General features: G+C 40.9%; 2 protein-coding genes across 4 annotated transcripts in view; one reads left to right on the top strand and one right to left on the bottom strand.

Annotated features, from left to right (window-relative positions):
• The window catches only part of atp6v1c1a (ATPase H+ transporting V1 subunit C1a), a 423473-nt gene that overhangs the window by 112388 nt on the left and 293721 nt on the right, over positions 1–17364 (top strand). The window lies entirely within an intron of this gene.
• The window catches only part of vps13b (vacuolar protein sorting 13 homolog B), a 349921-nt gene that overhangs the window by 328287 nt on the left and 4270 nt on the right, over positions 1–17364 (bottom strand). The window lies entirely within an intron of this gene.

Raw genomic sequence — 17364 nt, 5'->3', positions numbered from 1 at the left:
TGTTTTCAAGTTTTCTCAGAGCCTTTTTATCTAATTTCCAAGGTTTAGGGGGGAGCTGTGCATGTTGTTCAATTTCTGTTTCACCAGTTGTTAAATCTGGGGACGTACAGAAATAATAACTTGAGGACAAATATTAGTTAATTCAAATAAGCAGAAGAGCTACTGAATAAACTATCAACTAAAAATAGCAATCAACCATATACAGTATTTAGAGAAAATATGAAAACATCCCGTTAAATAAAATTCACAGAAACTCCAAATATAGTTAATACTGCTGCTGCCTGCAAGTGACATAAACCTGCAAACACAGAAAGAAAGTTGGAAGGAATGAAAAAAAGAAAAAGAAAATAATGCACAGAGGACGTCGACCATAAAAGGGGAAAAAAATAACGAAAGAACCCAAACTTATTAGAGCCGCTCTAAAAATAGAAAGTAAAAGGTAGAGAGCCGAGTGAGTTAACCTCCTGCGGTATGGCATTGATTAGAGGTTACTGCAGCAACGTAACCTTTCCACAGCATGGGCGGTAAGTTACAAGTCTGACAATCGGGACAAAGGAGCAGGAGCAGGCAATCACATGTGTTTAGCATTCAAAAGGGGAGGGGGAGGAGGGGAGTGGGGGGGGCTGGCGTGGCAGAGTGTCGCAAGAGTCATGGCTCATGCTGACTAATGTAAACACTGAAGGTGTCAAAACCAAATACATTTGGCTACTCCATGAGTACACACACATACACACACACACACACACTAAACCACACCTTTCAGGGAAGCCACATGCTGTATATATACTGCACATACATGCACATGTCCCACACAATTAACACGCATTCCCTGGTTATCACACTATCTAATGGCAATGAGGCCCCCTCTCTCCCTCTTTCTCTCTCTCCCTCTCTGTGTCTGTGTGTGTGTGGGTTGAGTAATGAAGATTAGGTTTTAAACATACTTTGCATAATTTGAGTTGTGGACGCACACTGAAAGAGAAGCAAAGTATCCCCCAGTGCGGTAAAGTAAACATGCAACTGCCATGAGAGACGAAAGAGGCTCTGGCAGAAATATTTACACTTTACTTCAGTAAAGGGCCTTTGCGGTGTCGGAGCTGCACTATGCGAGCAGTTTTTCCCCCATCAGCGAGTGGTGGGAATTGGTAAACAGACGAGGAGGAATAATAAATACTTCATCAAGCTTCCAAAGGAGAGAGATTGGCAAATAATAAGATATAAATTTGTTGCTCATTATTCACACTTCATTTCTTAACTTGTCCTCACTTCAAAAGTCGCATGTAGAATATTTGAGGTACTTTTTTTTTTTTTTTTAATGAGGCACGCTCACATGTTAAGGTACCACAATAGACCAGAGCACATTAGAAACAGTCTCTCTCTCTCACTCTCTCTTTCTCATATCTATACCTAAAGGAATGCCTATCCCTGCAGGCCAAGACTACATTTCAACAGTTCAACAACTCAAACTGGCACTAAAGGACGAGACTGCCAAATTTGGAAGTGGTGCAATTAAGCGTTCAATGTCAGTGTGGGCAATGAGCAACTCTCCAGAGGCCAAAAAATGCCTTTTCAGAAGGAAGCCATGGGAGAAGTGAAGCCCGCCTCAGCTGCTGCTGCTGCTGCCGCTGCCGGGTAAACTGATCCCTTCAATGCCACACTATAGGGCACAGGACAGGGAGGGGAAAGAAAGATGGAGGGATAGCGAAGGAGAGAAAGACAGAAGGACCAAGGACTGATGAAGGAGGGGAGGGAGGGATCTACCCCTGCCCTGCCTGCAGGCATGTCAACTCAGCTGCTGACCGAAGATGACGGTGGCAAAAAAAAAAGATAAAAGAAAGACAAGAAACAAAGAGATAAGTGGAAAAAATAACACTGTGAGAGAAAGTACGGCGTAAGAAACAGTAAGTGAGAGTGACTTGGAGATAATGAGGCCAAAACAGAGGTTTAAAAAGAAAAAAAGAAAAAAGGAGCAGGTTCTGGCAGGGTGAGTGACAGGTGAGCCGGACCCCCAACTCAGAGGGTAAGTGGGCAACCCACGGAGGGGTTAGGGCACAGGAAAGCCGGAGCTGACCTCTGTCCCGCACTACAAACGTCTGGCTCGGTCGGGGTCCAGGAGTGAGTTGAGCCCGTCTGTCTGTCTGGAGGGGCCGACCCCTCAACTGAGCTGCAGCTCTGCTCAACACATCAAGCCGAACCCGACCACCACACCACCACCCCCTCCCCTTTCCCCTCCCCCTCCTCCTCCTCTGCAAATACTGTTGCAATTTTAACCAAAGTACAAACAAACTGCCTATTTATGAGTGAGGGGATGATTTTCATGCAGTCACAGCAGGCAGGAAAACAACTGTGACGTGACGACACTAATGGGACATAATAATAACAGATTTATTTTAAATGGAGATAGCTTCCAGACATCGATCTTATTTATAGCGTTTCGGATACTCAGAGAAAGTTTAAAGATTCATTTTCAGACAACTGAATAATATATAAAACTATTAATAAAGTTTATATAAAGTGAAACGGGCTGCAACAGAATAATGGTTTTACTGCATTTTCTTGTCACTTGAGGTGTTGTCTTTGACTCGAGTTTATTTTTATTACCCAATACACATCTCTGAAAAATAAATGACACCTCCTCCCCAATCACACACACACACACACACTCCACAAATTACTTAGCAATTTCACAATTTTCAGCTGACTATACCCCCGGTCTGATCTTTGAAACCCAAACATTTTTAAAACTGGTCAATTTCACACAGTTTCAGCAGCAGATTAATGGGAGCATGCACAAGACCATCGCTGGATAAACACACTCTTTGTTATTGTTGTTTTTCCTCTGCAGGCTGCCGCTGAACTCATGCTGACATCAAAAAAAAGCAGCAGGCCTGGAGATTGGAGGCCAGACAGTGGAGGGCTAACGCCTACGAAGTGAGAAAATACATGAAGGTAACCCAATAGCTCCTTATCTCAGAACCCCCCCTTCCTCCTCCTCCTCCTCTGAATCATTCATATACACACACAAACACACACACACAAACTCTGGGTCTGACATGTAGAGACCCTGTTGTCCCCCATGTCAGGTCCCACAGAGCTTCATCCCCTCGACCCCCCACCTCCCTTCAGGCAACACTTTTGATTTCACCATATACAACTTTCTCCAAACTCCTTTTTCTCCCGATTTCTGCTGCCAGGGAATGTAGGAGACACTCTGGATGTGATGGGTTTCAGATTGTTTTTCCAGAACAATACTGAAGACATTCGCTGCTAACAAGACACACACTCACTCCCCACACACACACACACACACACACACACACACTGAGCAGAGAGAGACAGAGCACACACACAGCTACAGCTATGGTCTTAAAGGGATAGTTCAACATATATAGTCATAGCAGTAGGTTCATTACCTTTATTTGTCAGTGCAAGCTATTTTTAGAACGGCGGAGCAGAGCGGCGAGCTGCTCAGAGCTACGCTATGGAGGCTAATGGGACTTGGGATTTCTTGGTTTCCCTCATCAAACTCATCAAATACACAATCCAACAACTCCAAAACGCTCCGGTGGACAAGTTGTGTTGACCTGCACATTCACCACGCTATGAGATAATAACAGAACCTTACCAGACAGAGTTGTTTTAGAGGTAAATTCATGCAAAACCGCTGATGCACGTTCCCGTCGGAGGCAGTTTTTCATCAAGCAGTCTCTGCATTTGCCTCGAAAACAACTCTGTCTTGTAACGTTTCATTATTATCTCATAGCGTGGTGAATGTGCAGGTCACAACTTGTCCACCAGAGCGTTTTGGAGTTGTTGGATTGTGTATTTGATGAGTTTGATGAGGGAAACCAAGAAATCCCATGAGCCTCCGTAGCGTAGCTCTGAGCAGCTTGCGGCTCTGCTCCGCCATTCTAAAAATAGCTTGCACTGACAATTAAAGGTAACAAACCTACTGCTATGCCTATAGGGAACAGGCCAATTTGCGAAAATGTTGAACTATCCCTTTAAAGCTGGGCCTCTGTTTGCTCATACAACTGCTGTCCCTTCACCTGTCCTTATCCCTTCCTTTCCATCATCATCACATCATTTCTTTTCATCTTCTTTTGCTGCAATTTTCTTCTTTTTTTTTACAAAGTTGATTCAGGTTTTGACGTCATCACCATCTTCATTCCTTTGCTCATACTCTCTCTAGACTTTCACAAACCCCATCCATAACCAGCTAGTCTGCAGCTTGATCACCCTGGATCTCATCTAAAAAAAAAAAAAAAAACAGTTTCCAGCTGGCACAGAGATGAATGACATAAGAGAAATAGTTCACCGTTTCAAATGTACAGTCACAGTTTGGGACGGTTCCAGTAATGTTAAAAAAAAAAAAAGGTATGCAGCCACTTCTTTTACACGTTAAGCTGCTCAAGTATTTGATGAATAGACGACCCCACTTCACTGTGAGAGAGCAGAGCTCATCGCGTTTGACTCAAATGACCTTTTCTGTAACGTTCTTGGCTTCAACAACGTCCATTGGCTCGGCTAAGAATTAGCTGCTAATGGGTTTTTAATGAAACTGTAACAAATGCAGAAAGCCATTACGCCATGATTAAAGACAGGGGGGGATTCATTTTCTGCTCCAAACTGAGGTAGACTAGAGAGCGCTGCTGCAAGGAAGGACTCAGTTTGAGTTTCACAAAACCTTCCTCACATTCAGAAAGTGTTTAATATTACTGTCATCCTCTGCATAAAGATACAAATCGCACTGTACTACACATCAAATACACACTTGCACACACACACACACACACACACAAAATGATGTATAATCTCCCACACAGCCTAGATATAATGACCCATAGTATAACAGCACAGCGGAGCGGCGCAGCTGGACTCTGTGGCAGACTGGAGGGATTAGAGGCCCAAATGAACCCAGATGAATATCACATCGTGTGACATACTGAATAATTATCTTAATGAAAACAGCTTATTACAAAAATGCGCTCTCTCTCTCTCTTTCCCCCTCTTGTGAAGTAATTAAATCCACAGCTAGTCCCCCATTACCAATAGACGTACTGCCCTAATGAAAGATTGTATGTACACAATGTGCTGCATTATTTGAACTAAACTGGTGTCGGTTAGCAGCAGCAGCAGCAGCAGCAGCAGTAGAAGCAGTAAGTCAGTGTAAGATCACAGGAAGTGCAACTTTCAAGGGGAGCTATGCAAGTCCGGTCGCTTTTTCTCTGTTTTGCTAACCCTCCTCCCTCCCTCCCTCCCTCCCTCCCTCCTTCGGCCATGTGCATTTGTTTTAGACGAAGCCGGCAAGAGGGCAATCCATGGAGCGGTGGAAAACGTTATATATCATATGTGTCATATCATATATAAGTGTCTATATCTGTCATAAACAAGAGATTGCGGGTTCCTTTAATGAGTTTATGAAAAGCTCATCTTAGAAAGAAGCGGGGGGAAATCAACAATAATCAAACTGTTGAAATCACTTAGAATAAAAATATCTTGTAATGTTTTGCCTCTTTTTTTTCCAGAGGCCTCTTTACTGAAGCCAAAATGTCCCACAGCATTGTTTTCCAGTGCACGATGCACCAGTAGAAGCTCTTTGTCTGTATCATATCACAAGCTTCACTTTGTGATCACAGACTAACATTAACTGGACAGGGAAGAGAAACAAGGATTTTTTTTCCAGCTATAATAACTAAAGACAAATGTCTACTGTTATCATTTTGGAACATTAATATGTGTCTATAATCAATTAAATGGCTGCAAAATGCAACTGAAATGTCAATATCATTTTAAAACTATATAAACATTCAACAGAATAAGAACTTTGTGAAATATCAAAGACAGATTATTTAATGTTTCTCATAATAAAATGTGGTGGACTCATTCTGGTAACCAATTTTCTACTGTCAGACAAAGCAATTATCCTTTGGAGGATAGAGAGTCTTTAAGGACGTATCCAACGTATTGGTTTATTTGAAGCTCTTATTTTCTTTACATTCAAATGAATTAACTGCAATTGGTGAGTTTCTAAAAAACCTACATGCCAGTATGATTACTGCAACCACAACAGAGAAGACACGGGGGCTTGTGGGATTTCTTTGGCATCCTATCAAGGAGGAGGAGGAGGAGGAATACCGGAAAACCAGAAGCATTACTTAGCACATTTTTATCCTTGCAAACTGTAACAATGAAGCACTTGATTAATTTTCCAAGTGTACGTTTCTTCTTTCTTTCTCTCTTTCTTTCAGAAGCTCGAAAATATAACATGTTCATTGAAGAGGAGGGAGCAGGAGTATATGGAAAAGATTCCAGGGCATCTGCCAAAAAGGAGAATGCACAATTACAAAACTATTTCACAACGACAGCGATGGTGATGTCATTGCTGGAGGTCTCTGCCAAGAATGCCTCCACTGTACCCAAGTCAAACTGGCTGTGTTTAATATCTGGCCTTAAGCATGCCCAGAATAACAACAAACAGGGATCCCAGTTACAGACAAGACCCACGGAGAGTAATATAAGGACTTCTGAAGTTCTCAGTGTTTCACATGGACATCTTGTTCAGCCATTGTCCTCCCATTATCTTCACTCGATATGGTACAAGTGGCAGCTGCTTTTTTCATCTATTCTACTAAAAAGCGCAGCAAAGATCTTTACAAAACAGAGTTAATGTGAGTGACACACAGTGAAACCACCTTAAGTTCTTAGCATTAAAGCCTAAATCTGAGTCTTTGGGCCCTTCTCAAACCTCTTCAACACAGCTAGTCATAATCAATACCACTGTCGTGTGACCTGCAGTGACCTGTTTAGGGGTATAATGTAGCATCAGTTTAGGAGTTTTAGCACCAATGTAGATATATTGCATCCTGCAGTACAAGACATTTTTATTGAGTAAAATCTTAAATAATGCCAGCAGAAACCGGTCTTTTGTTTACTGTACAGTAGCTGTTTCTGCTCCGGTTTAAAGTGTGCATAATTCTCCAATAATCTGGTAAATCTCAAAGCCAGTGTATTCATGCATGAAATCAGTTTCTTTGTTACACACTGATTATTTTCCCTCCCCTCCCTCCCTCTTCAACAACAGTAAACAGGTTAGCAGAAAAAGACAAAGTAGAAGAAGGAGAGCTGAGGGAGGTCGATGCTCTTTTTAAGCCGTAGTATAGCTACCTCACCGTATCCCAGGACTTAATTGGTGAAAAGCCAAGAAACAGGAATTCAGACGGGCGAGTGACTAGTCCTGATGTAGGTGCCGTGATGGAATTTGGGACCTGGCTGAACAGTCGAGGTCGCTGCTGTCTCCATTTTCTTTTCATTGGAGCCCACTCACATTCTGCCCAGTGACCTCTTGATGTTAACATACCATGTTCCTGCTGGTCCCCCCAACCACCTCCCGTCCCTACTCAGGCACTTTTACTATTATTGCACTTGACATACCTAAATGTTGTCTCACTTGGTGAAAAAGGAGAAAATACAAAAAAGTAAAAAAAAAAAATAAAAAAAAAAGGAGGAGGAGAGGGAAGGAGAATCAAAGAGAGAAAGTAACGAGCGTGAAAACAGAGTGAGAGCAACAATGGCTATAGAAGAAAGACAGAAAATAAGAAAAATACGAGTGAGACAACAGAAAAGTGGAAGGAGAAGAAAAGAAAAAATCAAAAGACAGAGAATGGGGAAAGAGGGAGAAATTGTTCCTGATTTAGATCTGAGAGGCTCTGGTCCTTCAGATGTCTCCATCAGCTAACCACAAGCCTGGGCTGAGCATTTGAGGCATGCTGCTTACACTGGCACAGCTACCCCCTAATGCTAATAACTGCAATGTGTTAGCTACAATAAAACACTCCGCAGAGAGCCCCAACATACACACATAGTACACAAGTATGCACGATGACACACACGTCACATATGACACACGTGGGGGAATTCCTTCACCCAGAAATATCTATCACATCACATCGCTATTACAGTTTCCAAATCGATGTTTTTTTAGAAATTGTAAAGAGAATCACAGAAATACTTTTATTTTGGCGATGATTAGTGATTGGTTTTGTTTTTAAAAACTGACATTCATCTGTCAAAAGATGAATCATCCCTGCTTTAAAGCTTTATCCATTATGTCATACACAACATTAAGCACATTATACAAGACATAAGCACCCCTTGAACGATGTAAGCACCGGCCTCCAAGCACATACAGTACAGTGTACAGCAGAGGCTGAGGCTACTACTCTGACAACCTAATTGCACACGTGAGGTGCAGCTGGAAGGCACAAACTGTAGAGAGGCCTAAGTGTTCTTGGAGAGCATCAATGTTCAGAAACCACCGCAATAGAATAAATCAAGCAGCGAGAAACGGGAGAGGACTTTCCTTCAATGTTGAGAAATACCACAAAAAAAAACATATTGCAGTGCACGAGCATGTAAGTGTAACGCAGCGGGCCTTACTACTGTACGTTTGCACATAAGCTTCTATACTGAGATACTGTCAGGATTAATCAGTTTCCCTGCCAGCCTCACTTGGGAAACAAATGAAAGAAGACTTGTCATTTCTTAACTTAAATTTGCATAATGAAAGAAGACCCCTGGTCAAATTTGGTAAAGCTACATGAATCAAACATTTTGAATTGTAAAGCTCCAGGTAAACTCTGTTTCTCTTTCCTATGATTGCTCGGTGACATTTAATAATGTTGATTACCATGCAGGTAAATGGGATAAATTAAGATAAATTTTCCAATAAAAAGACACAGCCATGCCTAACAGCCAATTGCAAGTGACTTTCTATATCAATTTATGAATAATTGTAGGGCTATCAATGAAACTTGTGCTTTTGACCCTGTTTCCACAACAATTTAGGATGTTTAACGTTGTATGTGCATATGTCTTTGGTCTCTCATTTGACCTGTACAATGGGCGAGAATGTAAAGTTTCATCATCCTGGTGTTGTTCCTGGCACTTGGCCGGCCACATTACTTAAGACTGACTCCTGAATCGACCATTATAAGATATTCTGGTTTCCAGGTGGAGAAAATAATGCATTTATTTCAATATTCATCAGTACATCAGTGCAATGCTTTCATTTAGTTGAGTAATTAGTGCATGGCTGAATTATACAAAGGAACTGAGGCCATGCTCCTCTGAAAAAAAACAAAAAAAAATTCCCAGATAGGTGCATTTCAAGATGTTTAGGGCAAAAATCAAGAAGACAAACCTCAACATTGAGTCCTGTGGTGGATTAAAAGCAGCAGAGAGTCAAATATAGCCCATAGTCTTAAATAAAGTTTACTCTGATAACACTGTGACATGAGTTACCCATCTATCAACGTAATGCTGGTAAATCATGTTCAGTCTTGTGTATGGGGGAAAACTGAACATGGGGAAAATTTACTGTTTTGGCAGATGCTCAGGATGCTCGCTCACACCTACTACTACAGAGCACAAGCATAAGTATAAGCAGCAGGTTGCAGCCATTAAGGTTTTTCTGAACATTGCACATGGAGTCATACTTTCATCTTTTTTTTCCCCAAATACTTCAAATATTTATATTATGTGCTGCGTGTGTGACTTTACACCTCGATATCTCTGTGATGCTACATCTCAAGTTATCACTTTCAGTCACAGCAAGTAGGTAATTACCGTGTTTGTCATTCTTAAGAAGCAATCTGATACATGTCAAGCTGCTGCGCGGATACATTCCTTTTAAGATCTAAATGTTTATTCTACTTTAAGCTTACCATATGCCTTCTCCACAAAATCTCCTTTTCTTCTTCTTCTTTTCTCTCTCTCTCTCTCTCTCTCTCTCTCTCCACAGCACGGTGAGTGAGTGACAAGTTATGCAATTATTCACATTATATTCTTCTCTTACCCACATATTAGAGGGGCCCCATGGCTGACCAAGATAAAAGCAAACTTTACAATATCCGGCACATTCAAGTGGGTAAAGTGGAATCTAACTCAACGACCAATACATTATGTAGAATAAGGGGAGATGCTCTTTAAACACACTAGGATCTGAATTCCTGTGGGTTTAAGAATAATAAAGTTTTGCATAGAAAATTAAGTCAGCGACAGAATAAAAATTTGATCTATACGTTTCCAAACAGCTATTGGCTTGATCTGCATATGTGATTTTACTGGTTGTGAATTCGTCCAGCCTTCTGTGGCGTCATCATTTCTATAATAAGAGTGGAATAATTCATAGGTCGGAGAGGTGAGGGTCTGATGAATGGAGAGCACTCCTACCCTGAGACATAAAGCAGAGACCACCCACAGTTTGTGTAACTGAGTTGTACAAGTCTACCTTTCTTCCCGGAGAAATTACACACAGAGGCACCCAGTTACCGTGATACGCCTTTTTGTATAGAAAAATATAACCTTAATCTCTATAAATCTAGTTAGACCAATTACATAAAGGGGAAATATAGTGAAAATGACTCAGATCTGAAGGTGATAGTTGATTCAGATGTTGGTTGACACCTCATTATCGTGGTCCACTTACACTGCTTGTGGTTAAAAATAAAATGTTCTTGTGTCTTTTTATATCTTCGATTTAAAAACAATGTGCCTCCCTAATTGCAACACAATATCTTCCCAGGATTTGTGTCTGCAGAAAGCACTTAGAAGAAAAAGTGATTATTAGCCTTTAAACTGCGAGGTAATCGTTTCCTAGACGAGGCAATAACACCATGCAGGAGCACAGACTATCACCGAGTAATAGGCTCCAATGAGGGACTGCTGTGGTCCGGATGGCCTGAGAGCAGGGATTAAACTGTGGAGAGCTCAGCCCAGAGTGTATGGATCACCAGTTGACTCACTGACTGGATGAAGGAAGCTGATGGGGTTTGAATTCCCCCTCATCCACTGTTTTTTTGTTTTTTTTTTTGTCTGTGTCGTGCACCAAACCTCAAAGACAGAGAAGTGTATAACGCTGTGGGTTGTGCAGCCTTGGCTGATTCACAGGCAAATGGTGGCTGGGTTTTACACACTTGCATGTGCACAGTCTTCTGCAGATGCTTTAAATCACTTTGGGATTACACGCACACACACAGTGAAATGTGTTGCTCCATACTAAGAAGTAAGAGTGGGACAAACAAATACAACATGGGCATCATCATCATTGTAAGGCACATTTGTAAACAAATCAACAATGCACGAAGAGGCTGCCATTTCTATAACAAACAGGACTAATTCCTACACATGTATTGAGACATAAACTGATATTCGGTCTTCTTTGGTTTCTCTACAGGTCTCTTTGTCTCCCATCAGCTCGAGCTTCCAACCTGCCTGAGGAATCCACAGTGTGCCAACATTACTCCGTCGTCTTTTTATTATTTACAGTCAAGAGATGGGTTTTGTTACTGCTGCAGGGGGGTGGGGGTGGGGGGGTTGGATTCAAGGAAAATAGATTCGCCAAAGCTCCATGTCTTCGCCCTCTGTCTCCTCAGTCTTGAAGACAAGGCCCTGCTGAGCTGATGATCAGACAGATTTATGGTGCAATCTCTGTAAGCCATTTGCTCCCTGCGAGCCGGAGAATCAAAGGCAAGATTTCCGGATGGCATTGGGACAGAGATTATCCAGTTTGTGCTATCTGATTGCATACTTCCACGGGCTGTTTTTCTTTTACTTGTTTAACTTGTGAAAGATGAGTTACACAGACACAAACAACAAAAAAAGAGGAGCCACATATGAGTGCATGTTCAATGTTTTAGTCTTTCAGTCAGTCTTGTTGGCTTTTTTCACTGTCGCTGTATACCGTGTTCACTGCCAATGAAAATAAAACATCTCAACTTAAACCACAGAGCAGAGCACAGCTACAATAGACCACTACAGTAGTCCCCACACAGAAGCTGGCAACATCTTCCTATTTAGTGCATTTCCCATTTAGTGGCTTGTGGGTGCAACCTGTCGATGGCAAAACCACATATTAAAGCAGCAGCAGCAGCATCCAGACTGAAACGCCACTACAGGGAATCTACTGCACCGTACTGTGTGTCACACATCTATTGATTTCTGCTTTATTTCTATTTCTTAATTTCAAAGCAGCATTCCTTTGTCGAGTAGGTGGTAGATTTTTAGTGACGGAATAACAACTTGGGGTTTTTAAGAAGTCTTCAAGAAGGGGGTTTCCTAATTCACATGTATTACCCATTATTTAAAAGCGAATGAGGTTTAGTGGTGTAAAGTCCTAAAAATAGTTTGGAAGGAATCTAACAGAAGAAAGGGCCTAGTTGGACCATATGCCAAACCAACAAGTCTCCGAGGCACCTCCCCAAATCATCTTGAGGCAATGCATCAATCAGAACCTCCACATCAGTGGCAAATGCACTCAGCGGCCATAAAACTCCCCAGATCAAGCACTGAGCCGAGCCAAAACCAGAAAGGCTCTCCTCAGTAAACCCAAGCCCTTATCTTTGTCTCGTAAAATATAAAGAGTGCCTGAGAGTGTTATGATCCACTGTAACGGTTATCCAGCCAGTTCCTCTCTGTCTTTGCTGATCACACCTCATCCTCAACATCTGGAGCAGTTTACCAAGATGTCAAGAAGAAAAGAAAATGTGCCCGTAATTTTGCAACATAACATCAATGTTAGCTGTTAGGTCTTTCATTAAAGCCTCAGTTTCAGCCTTTGCCAATTTCTGTTATTGCTACAACTAGTTACAAATACAAGAACAAAACTCCTAAAAACAGCGGCGTAATAAATTCTATCTCCTACCAAAGGTTTTATCCACCTCTTTATTATAGGAGGAGGAAGCTTGAGGGCAGTAATGCCGTAAACCAAACGCTCAGCACCAACAGCAGCATCACATACCAGCTTTACTCCACCACATCTGAGCTGAGAACAAAAGAAACACCTGATGAGGAAAATTAAATACACCAAATATAGACGATCTGTGCTGAATGTGGACAGTCTGGTGTGAAGCTGGTAAAACTCAAGATACTCAATTGATACCTCATGAGTTTCTATTAATAACTCCAGTTTCCATACAGGCTCTGTATATAGAAGTATAGATCTCATTCTGTACAATTATTGACATTTTGGGCTGCTTTTTAATCCAGAATGAGCTCAGAGCAAACTATTCTTTCACATCAAGTAACTCGAGAGTGGACGGCCTAGTACGTCCGTCCGTCGTTGCAGAACAAGAAGAAGAAAGAAGTTTAAGTTGACTACTACAAAACCCTTTCATCCCCATGACCAATCTCCTGTTACATACATTGAGCTCTTAGGCCTAGACCAGGGCTTAGTCTAATTTCACATGGATATGTCCAAACTAATTAACTGAGCTTCAACAAAAGCTGCAACCAAAAAAAAAATGTTTTACTTAAACAGAAACAGAAAAATATTAAGGCAAAAGTCACTAAATGCGCAACAATATCTGAAAATTTGACAATAATGGAAGCAGCAGCAATGAAAACAAGAGCGGTTTCTCAGCTGGCATCACAGCACCATGCGACTTCAGGACACAATAACTCACATATAAAAAAAGAATTTTGTTTGTAAATGATCTTGTTTGTAAATGAAAAAATTAATGTCAAAACAAGTTGACAACATTTTTTTCCCCTATTACCATACTTTCTGCGCTAGAAGTCCTCATTACGTCTTATTTTACGCAATTACACTGTCAGCAGGAGCCGTAATCTCCAAACGGCTGCTGAACTCCAAACACAAATTTCCACATTTGCTGGAAACTATAATTGTGAGCTGCTCTTGGTGCTTCAGCAGATGGGTCCTATTGAGCAATCTCCATATCCCTAATATTACCCAGTTCCTCTCAGGGGGGAACACGAACATTAAAAAAGGTCCAAATAATTCCGGTCAAATTACACAACCCTTAATGAACTTCAAAAGATGTACGGATGTTTTTACAGGCCAGCGCACCGGCTTTAACGGTAATTATGAAAACAAACCATATTAATGATATCATTTATCATTTCCACACTTGAGGCCCACCGCAAAGTTCCTGTCTCTACTGGACAAAAGAAACACTAGTAATCTACTAAAACTTTTAAGTGTAAGATTTTCCATACACAGATCGACTCACTTTAAAAAAAACTAAAAAAAAAAAAAACCTGTGGGCCAAATTATTTGAGGGCTTCAAGGAGAACTGTCACGGCCCGGGCTCTGCATGCACCTCCAGTCCGCCAAACTCTCTGCATCCCTGCTAGGATCTAATTAAATCTGGACCAGGGCCTGACATGTATATGAATAGGATATCTAACTTCCAGAGAAATATAATCTTGTTTCTTGTGAGACTGAATGTGACAAAAAAAAAGAAGCTTACAGATTTCAATCAGAGAAATTCTGTTTGTGGGCTAACTAAGTAAGGGAAACTGCAGCCACAGAGTTGACAGTCTACGTGTAAACGAGATGAACTCAAGGTAATACAAGTTACTGAGTATGTTGTGGCTGTGTTTCTTGGTGTACAAAACGAACACAGTAGTCCGCCTCCCTCCCGCCTCCCACTCACATCGGAGAGAAGTGTAGCAGCTCATTTAAATTCCACACACTCGCAGGACTTCTGTTGTACGTCTGGCTTTGCTCCAAATTACGTCTCATGGGTGCACATACCACTGAATTATTTGTCCAAATGTCATTTGCAATTCAACAAAAATCTTTTCTTGACTAGAAGCCTTTTTTTTTTTTTTTTTTAGAAAAAACATCTGTAACAAACAGCTGTTTTGAGACTATACATGCATTAAGCTGCACCAGTACTGGTGTAATGCATGAGGTTTTAAGCTGCATATATATGAAGCACAAAAACATGTTTGAATTTCCACTGAACTATAGAAACCTGATCCCGTGAGCAGTAGCCACCTGCATAGTATGATATTTACCATTAGTTCTGGGTAGCTCAAGTGTTACAAATCTTTTTGCCGCAGTCTATGTAATTAGCTGTAATTGACTTCCCTTGAAATGTGTTTCTTCTGCGACATCTGGCCTTGAAACCTCAACCTCCCCATAAAGGGCCAGTGCTGAGTTACACTTTCAGTTTTGCAAACTGCATGGGTGGCAAAAAGGTAGGAGCGGGCGCTTATCCAAAACTGAATCTAAAAGAAAAGGAGTGCCTTTCATGTATGTCACACTTCAAATAATGAAATCATTTATGACTCAACTTAATACAAAAATATGAATAACTGTTCTCAGATTTATGCCTACCAGATGAGTCACATCTCTTCTGATAATCTACAGGGATGAAATATTCCTCTGGTTGGGGACTTTTCCTCTTCATAAAAAAAGATGTTTGTTTACATTCTCTATGTTGTTCACCAGAACAGATTTTATGTATTAAGATCATACAAACATGTTGAATGCATTTTAACCCTTATAAAACATTTCCAAAAGATGATTTGTCTTAGAAGTTAGAACATCGTACTGTGTTTACTCGCCTAAAGTTTTCTTCTTCTTCTTCTTTTCTGCTTTTATTAGCATATTTCTCACGAGAAAAATTCAAGAAGGAGAGCCAGTTATTAAGAAAGAAAATAACTCCACCTTACACCACTAGAAAGTTTCAACTCTACATGGTGTCTTTAAAGCAGCCAGATATGACAGATAAGATGTGAAATAAATCTTGTTCCCAGGAAGAGCGGTTCATCACTGCTTGGAGACTGATTATAAAATAACAATAACAAGGCTAAAGACCAAGTAGGCGTAGTAGTAAAGTATAGTTCTGTTAAGTTACCTCACGTTGATTTTTTTTCTAGGTCAGTGAGTGTAGAATGACGGGAAATCGTTATTTGCAAAGTTGTACCAAATATACGAGAAAAAACAGCATACGGCATTTGTTTAATGCTGGAGTCTATTTCAATTAAAACCACACACACACACTCATCGTTTTCAATTGAGGGCGAATTTGAAAATACTTAATTCTTAAACTTTCATCCCCAAATTCAAAATGTGCTCCTCGTAACCAGCCATTACATCACTAAGTTGCCAGTGTGCAAGCCTTTGAAAATGTGAAGAGAGCAATTCAATTAAAAAGGCATAAATGAATCCTCTAACTTCAATGAGGCATTTGATTTATTTGCTTGTGTGGCTTCTTTGTTTGTCCTCCTTGTTTTTCACCACATGTCTCATCAGAATAATTAAGACTTGATAAGAAAGACAAAAGACGTAAGCAACTGCAACTCAGCCCTTTCCAATGCAGAGGCTTCAGTTACCACACTGTCATGATTGAGTTCTTTCTTTAGTCTGTGTGGCTGGTCCATTACAAATTCTCCCAACGCACAGACGCAAGACTCATCTCATGTTTGTGTGCAGAGGGGAAAACCTTTTAATTAAGAGTTCAGCAAGCCAGAGACAATCTGTCATATCGAGTCAAACCAGCTTGAAGGAAGTGAGTGGTGGTGGCGTGGACAGCTCAGAGACAGGATCTCTGGAGTTCAGCCAGAATGATTGTGGTCCTCATCATCACCTCTCTTACAGAGGAATTATGTAAGTCCGGTTGCTTTTCTGCTGTCTTGCTAACCCTCGTCCTGGCCATGTGCATTTGTTTACAACAAAGAAAGTCTCGCATCCTGACATACAGCGAGCGAGCGAGCGAGCGGGCGAACTGGCGACGAAATCTTGTGCGAAAGTGTGCTGATATGCAGCGTGACAATTTTATTCTATTGGTTCAGAATCCAAACAAATCAAATTATCGAGGGACATAAACAAACTTCTGGCGCTATTTTCTAGATTCCTGACATTTAGCCTACTGGTTGCTGTTTTTGACATTTTGGAGATTTTTTATTTTTTATTGTATTTCAATGCAAATCTCTCACATTCTCATCTCTCTGCTAACTAGCTTGTCAACAGGAAGTAGGGTGTACTTTTCACCTTTGGGGCAGGACACAGCCGCGAAATGTCATTCAGATAGAGACAGACTTAGTTGGTTAGTTAAGCCATTTATTAAACCGTCACAATTACTCCAAAGCTGTTTCACTGAGGTAAAGAAATGTAGCATAGTTAAGCTACAAATCCTGCATAGTTCCTCTTTAACATGATCCCTTTTCCCCCTTGATTGTTCAGTTTGGCCAGGCAGCCAAGCTCTAGGAGGAAATGTCTGAACTCTACAGGCAGTTCAGCTGAGTTCACCACAGGTGAACTCCAATCAAGGTGTAGTAGATAAATACCCAAAGAGGAAAATGGGAGGCATTGCCATTGAAAATGTCCAGACTTTCTGGTATTTAATCATTTAGTAAACATTTCTAAAAGTCTGTCTTCACTGATGAGGATTTTTTAGCTCAACACTGAAACAATAAAGGGTCTGAACACAAGATTTACACAGAGAACTGATTCAAATGCAAGAACTGTATCTAAAAATCATGAACACTATAGTCAGGACCCAGCATGAATTGAATTGAGAATGAAATGGTGCGTAACAGTTTATCTTTGCA

Source organism: Trachurus japonicus, chromosome 16 (genome assembly GCF_045865225.1).
Source record: "Trachurus japonicus isolate A0001 chromosome 16, Traja_1.0".
Taxonomy (NCBI): Eukaryota; Metazoa; Chordata; class Actinopteri; order Carangiformes; family Carangidae; genus Trachurus; species Trachurus japonicus.
Note: the sequence above shows the minus strand (reverse complement) of the source record. Positions and strands in the feature narration are given on the sequence as shown.